Source organism: Panicum virgatum, chromosome 2K (genome assembly GCF_016808335.1).
Source record: "Panicum virgatum strain AP13 chromosome 2K, P.virgatum_v5, whole genome shotgun sequence".
NCBI lineage: Eukaryota > Viridiplantae > Streptophyta > Magnoliopsida > Poales > Poaceae > Panicum > Panicum virgatum.
The window spans coordinates 27,241,015-27,251,016 of NC_053137.1; the positions used below are offsets into that span (position 1 = coordinate 27,241,015).

The 10,002-nt window shown below is 44.5% G+C and overlaps 1 non-coding gene across 1 annotated transcript; it reads right to left on the reverse strand.

Annotated features, from left to right (window-relative positions):
* Window positions 1-8,369: 8,369 nt before the first annotated feature.
* Window positions 8,370-8,476, reverse strand: LOC120696314. Its single transcript, XR_005684091.1, has one exon. It is a non-coding gene; the product is annotated as a small nucleolar RNA R71 (small nucleolar RNA).
* Window positions 8,477-10,002: the final 1,526 nt, after the last annotated feature.

The following is a 10,002-nucleotide window of genomic DNA, read 5'->3' on the forward strand; positions in this document are numbered from 1 at the left end:
TCTTCTCATGATTCCGGAGAGCTCTTGATGCATACGCGATCACCCGGTTGTCTTGCATAAGTACACAACCAGAAGCATCACAATAGACATCAAAAGGTTTGGTACTGTCCGGTGTAGCCAACACTGGAGCAGTAGTCAATCGTGCTTTGAGAGTTTGAAAGGCTTCTTCACATTTATCATCCCAAACAAATTTCACTCCTTTCTTTAATAACTCCGTCATAGGCTTGGCTATTCTGAAGAAATCAGGAATGAATCGACGATAGTATCCAGCTAAACCGAGAAAACTGCAAATCTAATGGACTAAAGTAGGAGGTTCCCAATCCATCACTTCTTACACTTTAGTTGGATCAACCGATATACCTTTACTGGAGATAGTATGGCCTAAAAATTTCACACTATCTAGCCAAAATTCACACTTGGAGAATTTGGCATAAAGATGATGATCTCGTAATCGCTGGAGAACGATACGTAAATGCTGAGCATGATCTTCTTCATTCTTGGAGTAGATCAAAATGTCATCGATGAACACCACAACAAATTTATCAAGCTCCGGCATGAAGACTGAATTCATCAGGTACATAAAATATGCCGGGGCATTGGTAAGACCAAAATACATAACCAAATACTCATAAAGTCCATATCTGGTCGAGAAAGCTGTTTTTGGAATATCACAGGGCTTGATTTTTATTTGATGGTAGCCAGAACGAAGATCGATCTTAGAGAAAACCTTGGCTCCAGCTAACTGATCAAATAAGATATCAATGCGGGAAAGAGGATACTTATTTTTAATAGTAACCGCATTAAGTGGTCGATAATCAACACATAGCCTCAAACTGTTGTCCTTCTTCTTCACAAACAGGGCTGGACATCCCCATGGTGAAGCACTTGGATGTATAAAACCCTTGTCAAGAAGGTCTTGAAGTTGGATTTTCAATTCTGCTAACTCATTTGGAGGCATACAGTACGACCTCTTAGAAATAGGGGAGGTACCGGGTTGAAGCTCGATAACAAATTCGATATCTCTATCAGGGAGCATTCCAGGTAAATTATCTAGAAATACATCCGCATACTCACACACAACAGGAATATCTTCAATCTTAACTTTTTTTATGGCATAGGCACAAGAGTTGAAGCACTCTCGTTGTGGTAGATAGAGTATGGTGGCTCCTTGATATGGTGAATCTATCTCGATAGCTCGGGAAGAGATATCTAACAGTACTTTATGTCTAGTCATCCAATCCATGCCCAAAATAACATCCATGCCTTCTAAGTTCAGTAAGATCAAATCTGTCTTTATCAATTTGCTACCCAACTTAATTGGTACATGTCTAATAATTTGATTGGAAGCAATCTTCCCACCAGGGGTTGCTATCATGAAAGATCCCTTAGTATGACAAAAATCCAATCCTATTCTTGCTCCAAATTTGGCACTTATAAAACTATGAGTTGCACCAGAATCAAATAATATGACTGCGGGTTTATTGTGAATAGAGAAAGTACCCGACATGACTGGTGCTCCTTTGGGAAGCTCTGCAAGAGTAGTGAAATTAACTCGCCCCTGTCGGACTTGCACCATTTGCTTCTTGCCCTTGCCCTTGTTGTTCTGATTGGAGTTCTGCCCTGGATAAGACTTCTTGGGTTGCGGGCAATTCTTGGCAAAATGGTCAGTACTGCCGCAATTAAAGCATCGATTGTTGCCATTCCCACGATTGAATTGTGTGGTATTTGACCTTGGGCCAAACTGTTGCGGCTGCTGAACGACTGGAGGCCTGAATCCTCCTTGTTGCTGAGGCGGCCTAAAAACAAACCTGCCCGTTGGGGCATTTCTCTGTGGAGCTCTTGGTGGAGTATTCTGCACCAGACGATACTTTGGTGGCTGAGCACTCGAGGGTCCTATTGGTGCCTTTCGCTTCTTCTCGGCGCAGTGTGCTGTGATACTATCTTCTTGAGTAATGGCCATATTGACCAGCTCATTATAAGTATTTGGCTGAACAAGGTTCAGGCGTTCCTTGAGCTTGGTGTTGAGGCTACGACGAAAACGATCGCGCTTCTTGGCGTCAGTATCCGCATGATGGCCCGCGCACTGGCACAGATGATTGAAGGCTTGTGCATACTGAAGAACAGTGCGGGTTCCTTGATTCAAAGTCAAGAATTCATTCAACTTTCTCTCAATCAATCCCTTAGGAATTTGATGTGTCCGAAAAGCATTCCGGAATTCCTCCCAAGAGATAGCATGTCCAACAGGCTGCATAGCACAATAGTGATCCCACCAAATACGAGCGGTGCCACGAAGCTGTTGGGCAGCAAACTGTGCCTTGTTTGCATCAGCACAAGGTACTGCTAGCATGGCAAACTTGGACTCAATAGTACAGAGCCAAGCATCAGTGTCCAAAGGTTCATCAGTTCGGCTGAACAGCGGAGGTTGGGTACCAAAGAATTCCTGGTAACCCGCTGCTGTGCATCACGTCCTCCATGTTGCTAGCGTGGCGGACTCTGTTGCCCTTGCACCAGCTGACGGAGCAATTCGGTTTGCATGGCCATTAGCTCGGCCAGATTCGGCGGTGGTGGCAGTGGCTGCTGAGATCCACTGCCAGTTTCACGGCCGAAACCATCAGGCGATCCACGGGTATGACAAACCATCTGTAATTATGGAAGACATCCATTAGATACATCATTCTTGCTCCCAAAATTAATGGTATGTGCAATGATCATACATTGGATAGCAAAAATCAAATCAAATCAGCAGAATTAACAAAATGCGGTGTAACACAATATGCATAACACATATTTGTTCAACCAACATAACTAAGAATTGGTCAGCTGTTAGATGACTTCATACTCTTTCATTTCGATATGCATCAAACAGCCTAAAATGCACCAATGAAGAGATAAGAATTTGGCAAGCAGAAAGATCAAGATTTCCAAACTGGTAGCCACGACTATATTACATCCAAGGTAGTCTTTATAGTACAAACCTAGCATCACACTTTCTTACCACTCATGCTACAACAAGTGGCACTCCTTCCTAGGGCTTTTTTACAACATTTCCTTCCCTATGTACATGTACTACAACAGGAAAATCACATGCTATCTAGGTGCCTAGAAGTCGTCGAGGTTGCCCACAGAGGAAGCACTGCCAGAGGAAGAGTCGTCCGGCTGAGGGTTAGGCTCAGCAAGCGCGTGCTCTGAATCTATCTCTGAGACTCCCTCCATCACCTCTGGGTCTTCTTCTTCTGTTGCAGGCTCGGCTGGAACAACTAGGGGTATTGGCTGCTCATGGAGCATACCAATATGGGCCATAGCATCATCCAGATCCACTTGGAGCTCATGAACCTGCTCCTGAAGAAAACCAATCACCGTGTTGCGCTGCACTATCTCAGCACCATGCTCCAGAACCTGAAGCTCAAACTGTGCAATGGCGTGATCTCTCCCAGCAACAGCCTCATTAAGCCCCTGAATCTAAGTGTCCCTCAAACTAAGACCTCGCTGGAAAGTCTGGGCCAAGTCCATCACCTGATCCATGTGCCTCTGCTGAAGAATCTGATAGTGGGACTGGGCATTCATATACCTGATCACCGCCTGGATAGTCTCCTCAGCTACGTCTCCAACTAAATGTCCAAAGTGGGTGGTCCTGAAGAGCCACTCTGCGTTGTCAGCACTGACTGCCGGAAACAAGTCAATAGGATAAGCGGCTACTTCATCGGGATGATGCTCACAGAAGGTAGTGATAGCTTTGAGATCTGCTATCTCAAAAGCGTCCACAAAACGATATCCAATCACCTCAATCTCAATAGGCGGCCAAGCCAAGGTGGGGTGCTAAGGAATGGTCATGGTGACTCTGCTCTTCTGAACTCCATCCTCAGAAAACTGTCGTCCCTTGTACCTTTCATGCCAGCACTCATGAAAGCGTTCCCATACATTACAGCTCACTATAGAAGCGGCAGCCATACAATTTCCACCGTATAGCCAATGTTAACATACGCCACTGAGATAGCGTATTCACAATTTCCTTTACTCCCAATATAATCGACCGAGGGTCGGTATATTGGCAGCAGCTCAAGTAGGCCACTGCTTGAGCGCAGCGTTCGGTTCGCATCGCCGACGGAAAGGTCAGACTCCCTCAGCTGACTGTTTACACTTTACTTCCAATATAGTCAACTAATAGTTGGTATATTGGGAGTATCTTAAGTAAGCCACTGCTTGAGGGCAGCGTTCGGCTCGCATCACCGACGGGAAGGTCAGACTCCCTCAGCTGACTGAGGATCCTTACCTTCTTACCTTAGCATAGATGCGTCATTACAAAAATTAAGGGTTGCTTGTGAGTATGATTTGACAAAAATTTAAAGTGTTGGAAGTCAGATATAATAAACCATACATAGATAGCCACCTGATAAATCCCATAATTTCCCTAGGGCTTTACGCTCTATGCACAATCCTTAACAAAACCAACGTAGTTTTATAAACACTTTGTTGGTCCAATTTTTATACCGAAATCGATTTTTAAGGTTCCAACACCTCTGATGTACACTTGTAGCTCTGATACCAGCTGTGGCAGAACGACCTGAATTATCCCGGCTCAAGTGCGCTAGCCATCACCCCAAAGGCAACACTGGCTCAAACGCACTTCAAACGCAACAATTCTTGGTCTGTCGGGTAACGTCCCGATACAACCACCGGATCTCGAATCGAACAAGCATACCCCGCACGAAGGCGAGTCCAAAGATATTACAACCATACATATTTTATAACACAGGCATAGTAGTGATTACAACATGTTTCAAAGTACTTATTACATATCCAAACTTAGTAAAACATTATACAAGACATAAATTTCATGTTCAGAGTTTAAGCAGCGGAAAGAAAACACGACGGCTACAACACGTCGCAAAAGTATACCAAGCTAGCCCAAGCAAGGTATCACTCATCGGGGTCATTGCCAGCCGAAGACGGATCCCATTCTACGGACCAGCCTGGAGGCAAAGAGTAGGGCCAAGACAGACTAGCGATCTGGTCCTTAAAACTCATACCTGAAAAAGGTTTCAACAGCAAGGCTGAGTATTCTAATACTCAGCAAGACTTAACCGTCAACGGGTATACATAGCCCACCTAACTAGACTATGCAGGGTTCTGTGAGGCTCTGGTTTTCCTTTTGCTGAAAAGCAATAAAGAGTAGGTCCTTACTTCACATTTTAGCTTTCCATATTCTAGTTGATTAACCATTCTATGTAAGCAACTAATCCTATCTAACCATGGTAGAACTTTAGTCAAACATCAAGATTGATCATAATAATGTTGCTCTTATTACTCTGTGTGGCAAAGGGATCAAGCAGTCCCAAACCATGAGAAGCGGACGATTTGAATCGAATTTGTTAACCTGGCCAGGCAGACCTAACACACACGTTTGGAACACCGTCGGGTCGTTCCCAAACAACCATTTACCTTTCATTCCGACATGTGGATAGGGTCACTCTCCCCGACTACAGGGCACCATCTTCCTCCCTATAGCCACGGTGTTGCGCAACATAAACATAAATAAAAACCTATCTCTAAGAGAGTGTAAAAGGTATATCCACTCACCGGTCCGATCGGCTACTTGGCTTACCGCGTACCATATTTACGGCATGTGGCTAGTACGTTCAAAAACTTAACCACCGCTACCACACACTGCGACCTTAGCAAGTTCATCAACACAGACGGGGTCTCACACAAGGTCATGATATCGAACACGACCCCGTCCGTCATCCTTATATTGATAGCAGAAAGTAAACAAGCAATTCCTATAGAGCTCGCGAGTGACAGGCAATCACTCGACTTTTACCGGTCCTATAAGCTTAGCAATTATTCGAACTTAGGTCTAGTGTTCAGTACATATTTTCCTAGGATCATGCATCTAGGGTTTCAATTCAAATTCTAAGAATTGTAAATGCACAAGTAAGTAACAACGATAAATTGTAATAATTTGAAATACTGGGTTATGTCCGGGGCTTGCCTTCTCGGTAGTCGCTAGCTAAAACAGCCTTAGGCTCTTCCGGACTTTGGTCCGGGTCTTCAGTCTGTATGGTGGCGTTCAGCTGGGCCTCTTGATCACCTTCTTCGGACTCCGGGATCAGCTCGTACGTCCCGTCCGCTAAAACAGTCGTATCTATATGTGATGCAAGAAACGGTATTATAAACAAACACATCACAATAAAGTTGCAATTTAAAAGATAACAAACATAACTAAGCATATGGGCAATCGTTTATAGAGTAGTTATTTAACATTGCCTACTACACAAAACAATATGATTAACCTCACAAGACAACTTGATTAACTTCACAAAGTAAGTTTTAGTTAACTCACATAGCATTTAAAACATGATTCGCTAAGAATTGAGTAACTCAGAATACAACCAGAATTTAAATGCAAAAAATTACTTCAAACAGGTAGTACAGAAACAAATCTACCCTGAAAATTTCATGTTATTTCATGCAGCTAATTATTCAGAATAAATCATTCACTCAGACAGCACCTAGAAAAAGATTAAATTATACAGGTTAAACTAGAGCAAAACAGAAGCTATAAATTTAACAGAAAACCAACACAGTGTTATCTAAGCTGCTATAAATTTTTCATGATTTTATATGCACAGAACTAATTCTGATAAAAAGAACAAAACTAACATTAACACATCAAGATTCATTTTTAACTTTTGTTTTGACATGATCAGTTGTTCAAACTTCATGGACAAGCTGAACTATTCAAAATGAACACTCACAAATATTTTCATGATTTATCATGAACATAAACTATTTACCATAATTAAAGTCTACTTAAAAAGCATTAAATCAAAGAAATAGCCAAACAGATCGAAACTTTCTAAAACTTGGGCAACGGCAAGGTTTTAGTAACGTGTAAGCATGGAAAATATTTCACACTCAGAACTCTAATATTTCTACTAGCACAAATATATTAGCATAAATAGTAGATCAAGGAATCTTGAAACTTTGACCAAGCTAATGATGTCAAATAGGATTCAAATTTTTATCAGACACTAGTAATATTGCAAGACACAATCAAGCCAAAAATCACATGTAGTTACTAAGTAGAACTCCTAGAACAAATAAAAACTATTTATTTTTCCTATTTCTTGGATTAAAATACATACCAAAAATGAAGATATCGATGTAACAAAACTTGTAGATCTTGTAACAAGGATTCCAAAACATTTGGATTTGTATTTTTCTGATTTTTCTACGAATTTCTAGGCATTTTCAAAGTTCACTGGTTTGAATTATAGAGTTCATGAACATTTCTCAAATTAGCCCATGGAACTTTCTTTTCTTTTCAAACGAGGTCCCTGGCCAGAGCAGGGGAGGAATGGCGCTGTAGATCCCGGCGAGGTCCGGCCCTGGGGCGGGGGGGAGGTTAGGGGAAAGAAGGAGGAAGTCCCTGCGCACCGGAGTTCGGGCGGCGGCAGTGGTGTTCTGGGGTTTCGGGGCGGGGATTTGGCGAGGAAGCGAGAGAAACAGAATGAGGGGGTTCTGCTGGTGCTACTGCGCACGAGAGGAGGGAGCCGGGGCACTGCCTTGGGCTGGCCATGGCGGCGGTGAGGTGGCGGCCGTCTGGGGCTTGGGTGTGCGTGGCAGAGACGGGGAAGCTCCAGCGCAAGGGGAAAAGGGCGGCTGTGGCGGAACCACCCAAACTACTGGGCCCGGGTGCACTGATCTTTGTTGCTAAGCAACTCTAACCCAAATTGGCACTCACCAGTAGTTCCTCGAGTGAAGCCTCGATAAAAGCCACGCTATTCCAGGATCAGCAGACAACACTCACAGGAAGGTGAGCCCAGAGATTACAACACAGAACACTTCATACATCTCAGAGTTTGCAGCGGAAAGGAAAATTTATTACAAACCATGTTCAGAGTAGCAAAGTACTATAGAAGTCTGAACTACACAAATTATTCATGTCTTATTATTGCAGCGGAAGGAGTAAACGACTACTGGCGAAAAGTGTGACACATCGATAAAGCCCGTACGAAAAGCGTCACTCAGCGGGAGGGTGGTCAGCACCAGCTGAAGGGCCATCCCACTCAACAGACCAGCCCGGAGGCAAGGTACACGGCCAAGTAAGACTTGCAAACAGATCTTCAATGTTAGCCCCTGAAAAACAGTGCCACAAGCAAGGCTGAGTTTCTTCAGAACATTTGGAGCTCTGCAAGACCGTAACCATATGGGGTGTTACGGCCGACATCATCAGGCTTCGCTTATTTCCTTTCTCCCTCCTGGGGAAAGCGAAACAATGGTTTTATCAGAAAAAGGAAGCTGTCAGCACGTGGGACAAATGTTCCGCCGCATTCCTCGCCAAATTCTTCCCGCTCGGCAAAACAAATGCCTTGCGAGGAAGAATTTCAAGTTTCCAGCAGACGGGGATGGAATCCATCCCGGAAGCTTGGGAGAGACTCCAAGAGTACATACTCGCTTGTCGTCATCATGGGATGGATGACTGGCTCGTACTCCAAAGCTTCTACAACGGGCTAACGACTACATCAAGAGCCCACTTGGACGCTGCTGCTGGAGGAGCCTATCTTGATCTGACGATTGCCAAGGCCAAGGCCTTGATTGAAAAGATGGTCTCCAACTAGGGCTGGAACAAGGAGCGTTCCCAGTCTTGATCCAAGGGCAGAATGCATACCGTCAAGGAGACGGATATGCTTGCTGCCAAAATGGACCTCCTACTGAAGAAACTCGACGAAGGGAACAAACAGCAAATGTTCATTCCTGTCCAAGCCATGAACTCGTACTTGACGTGCGAAGTTTGTGGTAATGGTGGACAGTCAGGGAATGACTGCCTCCAGACCCGTGAAGATGTAGGCCTGCCTCGAGACCCGCGAAGATGCGGCCTACATCAACAACAACAACAACGGGTTCTGTCCATAAGGAGGCCAAGGGTGGGGTCAAGCACGCCCACCATTTCAAGGAGGGGGTAACAATTTCAACTCAAATTTCAATTCAAAATTTAATTCAAACCAACCCTCCTTGAGAGATCTTGTCTTTGGCCAAGCTAAAATTAATGAATCTTTAAATAAAAAGGTTGCTGCCAATGATAATGTTTTAGAAAATATAAATACAAAAGTTGAAACTCTTTCTTCTGCCTTGAAAAATCAGTTAAGTTTCAACAAAATAATAGAAACACAACTGGCTCAAATTGCTGCTGCCGTTCCTGCTGCTGAGTTTGGGAAGATCCCGGGGCAACCCAAATCTACCGTTGAAACCGCAAACATGGTGTCTACCGGGTGGGGCAACCTTCCCCTGCGGTCCCCACGCACTAACCATGCAGGTAGGTACAATCCCCCAAGGAACGACGTTTGGGATGGCATGGTGGCAGCAGTGCAAAAGGATCCGAGGGTCCCCATGGTCAACTACTCGATCTACGTCAAGCACTTCGAGCAATGTCTATGAGATCTGTGGGCAAGCGTGAACATAATGCCCAAGGTAATATACGAAGAACTCGAATATCCTGCTCTTTCCCCCACAACTATGCTCGTACAGCTTGCAGATTCGACAGTTTGATATCCCGAAGGGCTAGCTGAACATGTCTTCGTACGAGTACGAGACTCCTTCATCCTTCCCGATTTTGTGGTAATGGATATGGAGGGCGACCTTGGAGTCGACTTCGTACTTGGGCGACCTTTCCTAAGGTCCGCCAAGGCAAGGATCGACGTAGGAAGGGGAGAAATCCATTTCCGCGTCGGAAAGGAGGACATGTTTTTCAAGTTCAAGCAAAGGGAAGAGCAGCGCTTCATGATACAACAAGACAGTGAAGGGCAAGCACTCTGGGGTTCACCCGAACCCCAGCCTGAAGTACCTACGACCACTCGAAACAAAAGAAGACGATCAAGGAAGGTGTGGCGTAAGGTTGAGAGTTCGGCCTCGTCCAGTCCTCTAGGATGAGACAACCAATGGTAAGTCAGTGCAGGAGAAAGGTCCCGCTCGTCAGACTCAAAACAACGAGCCCTTGCCGAA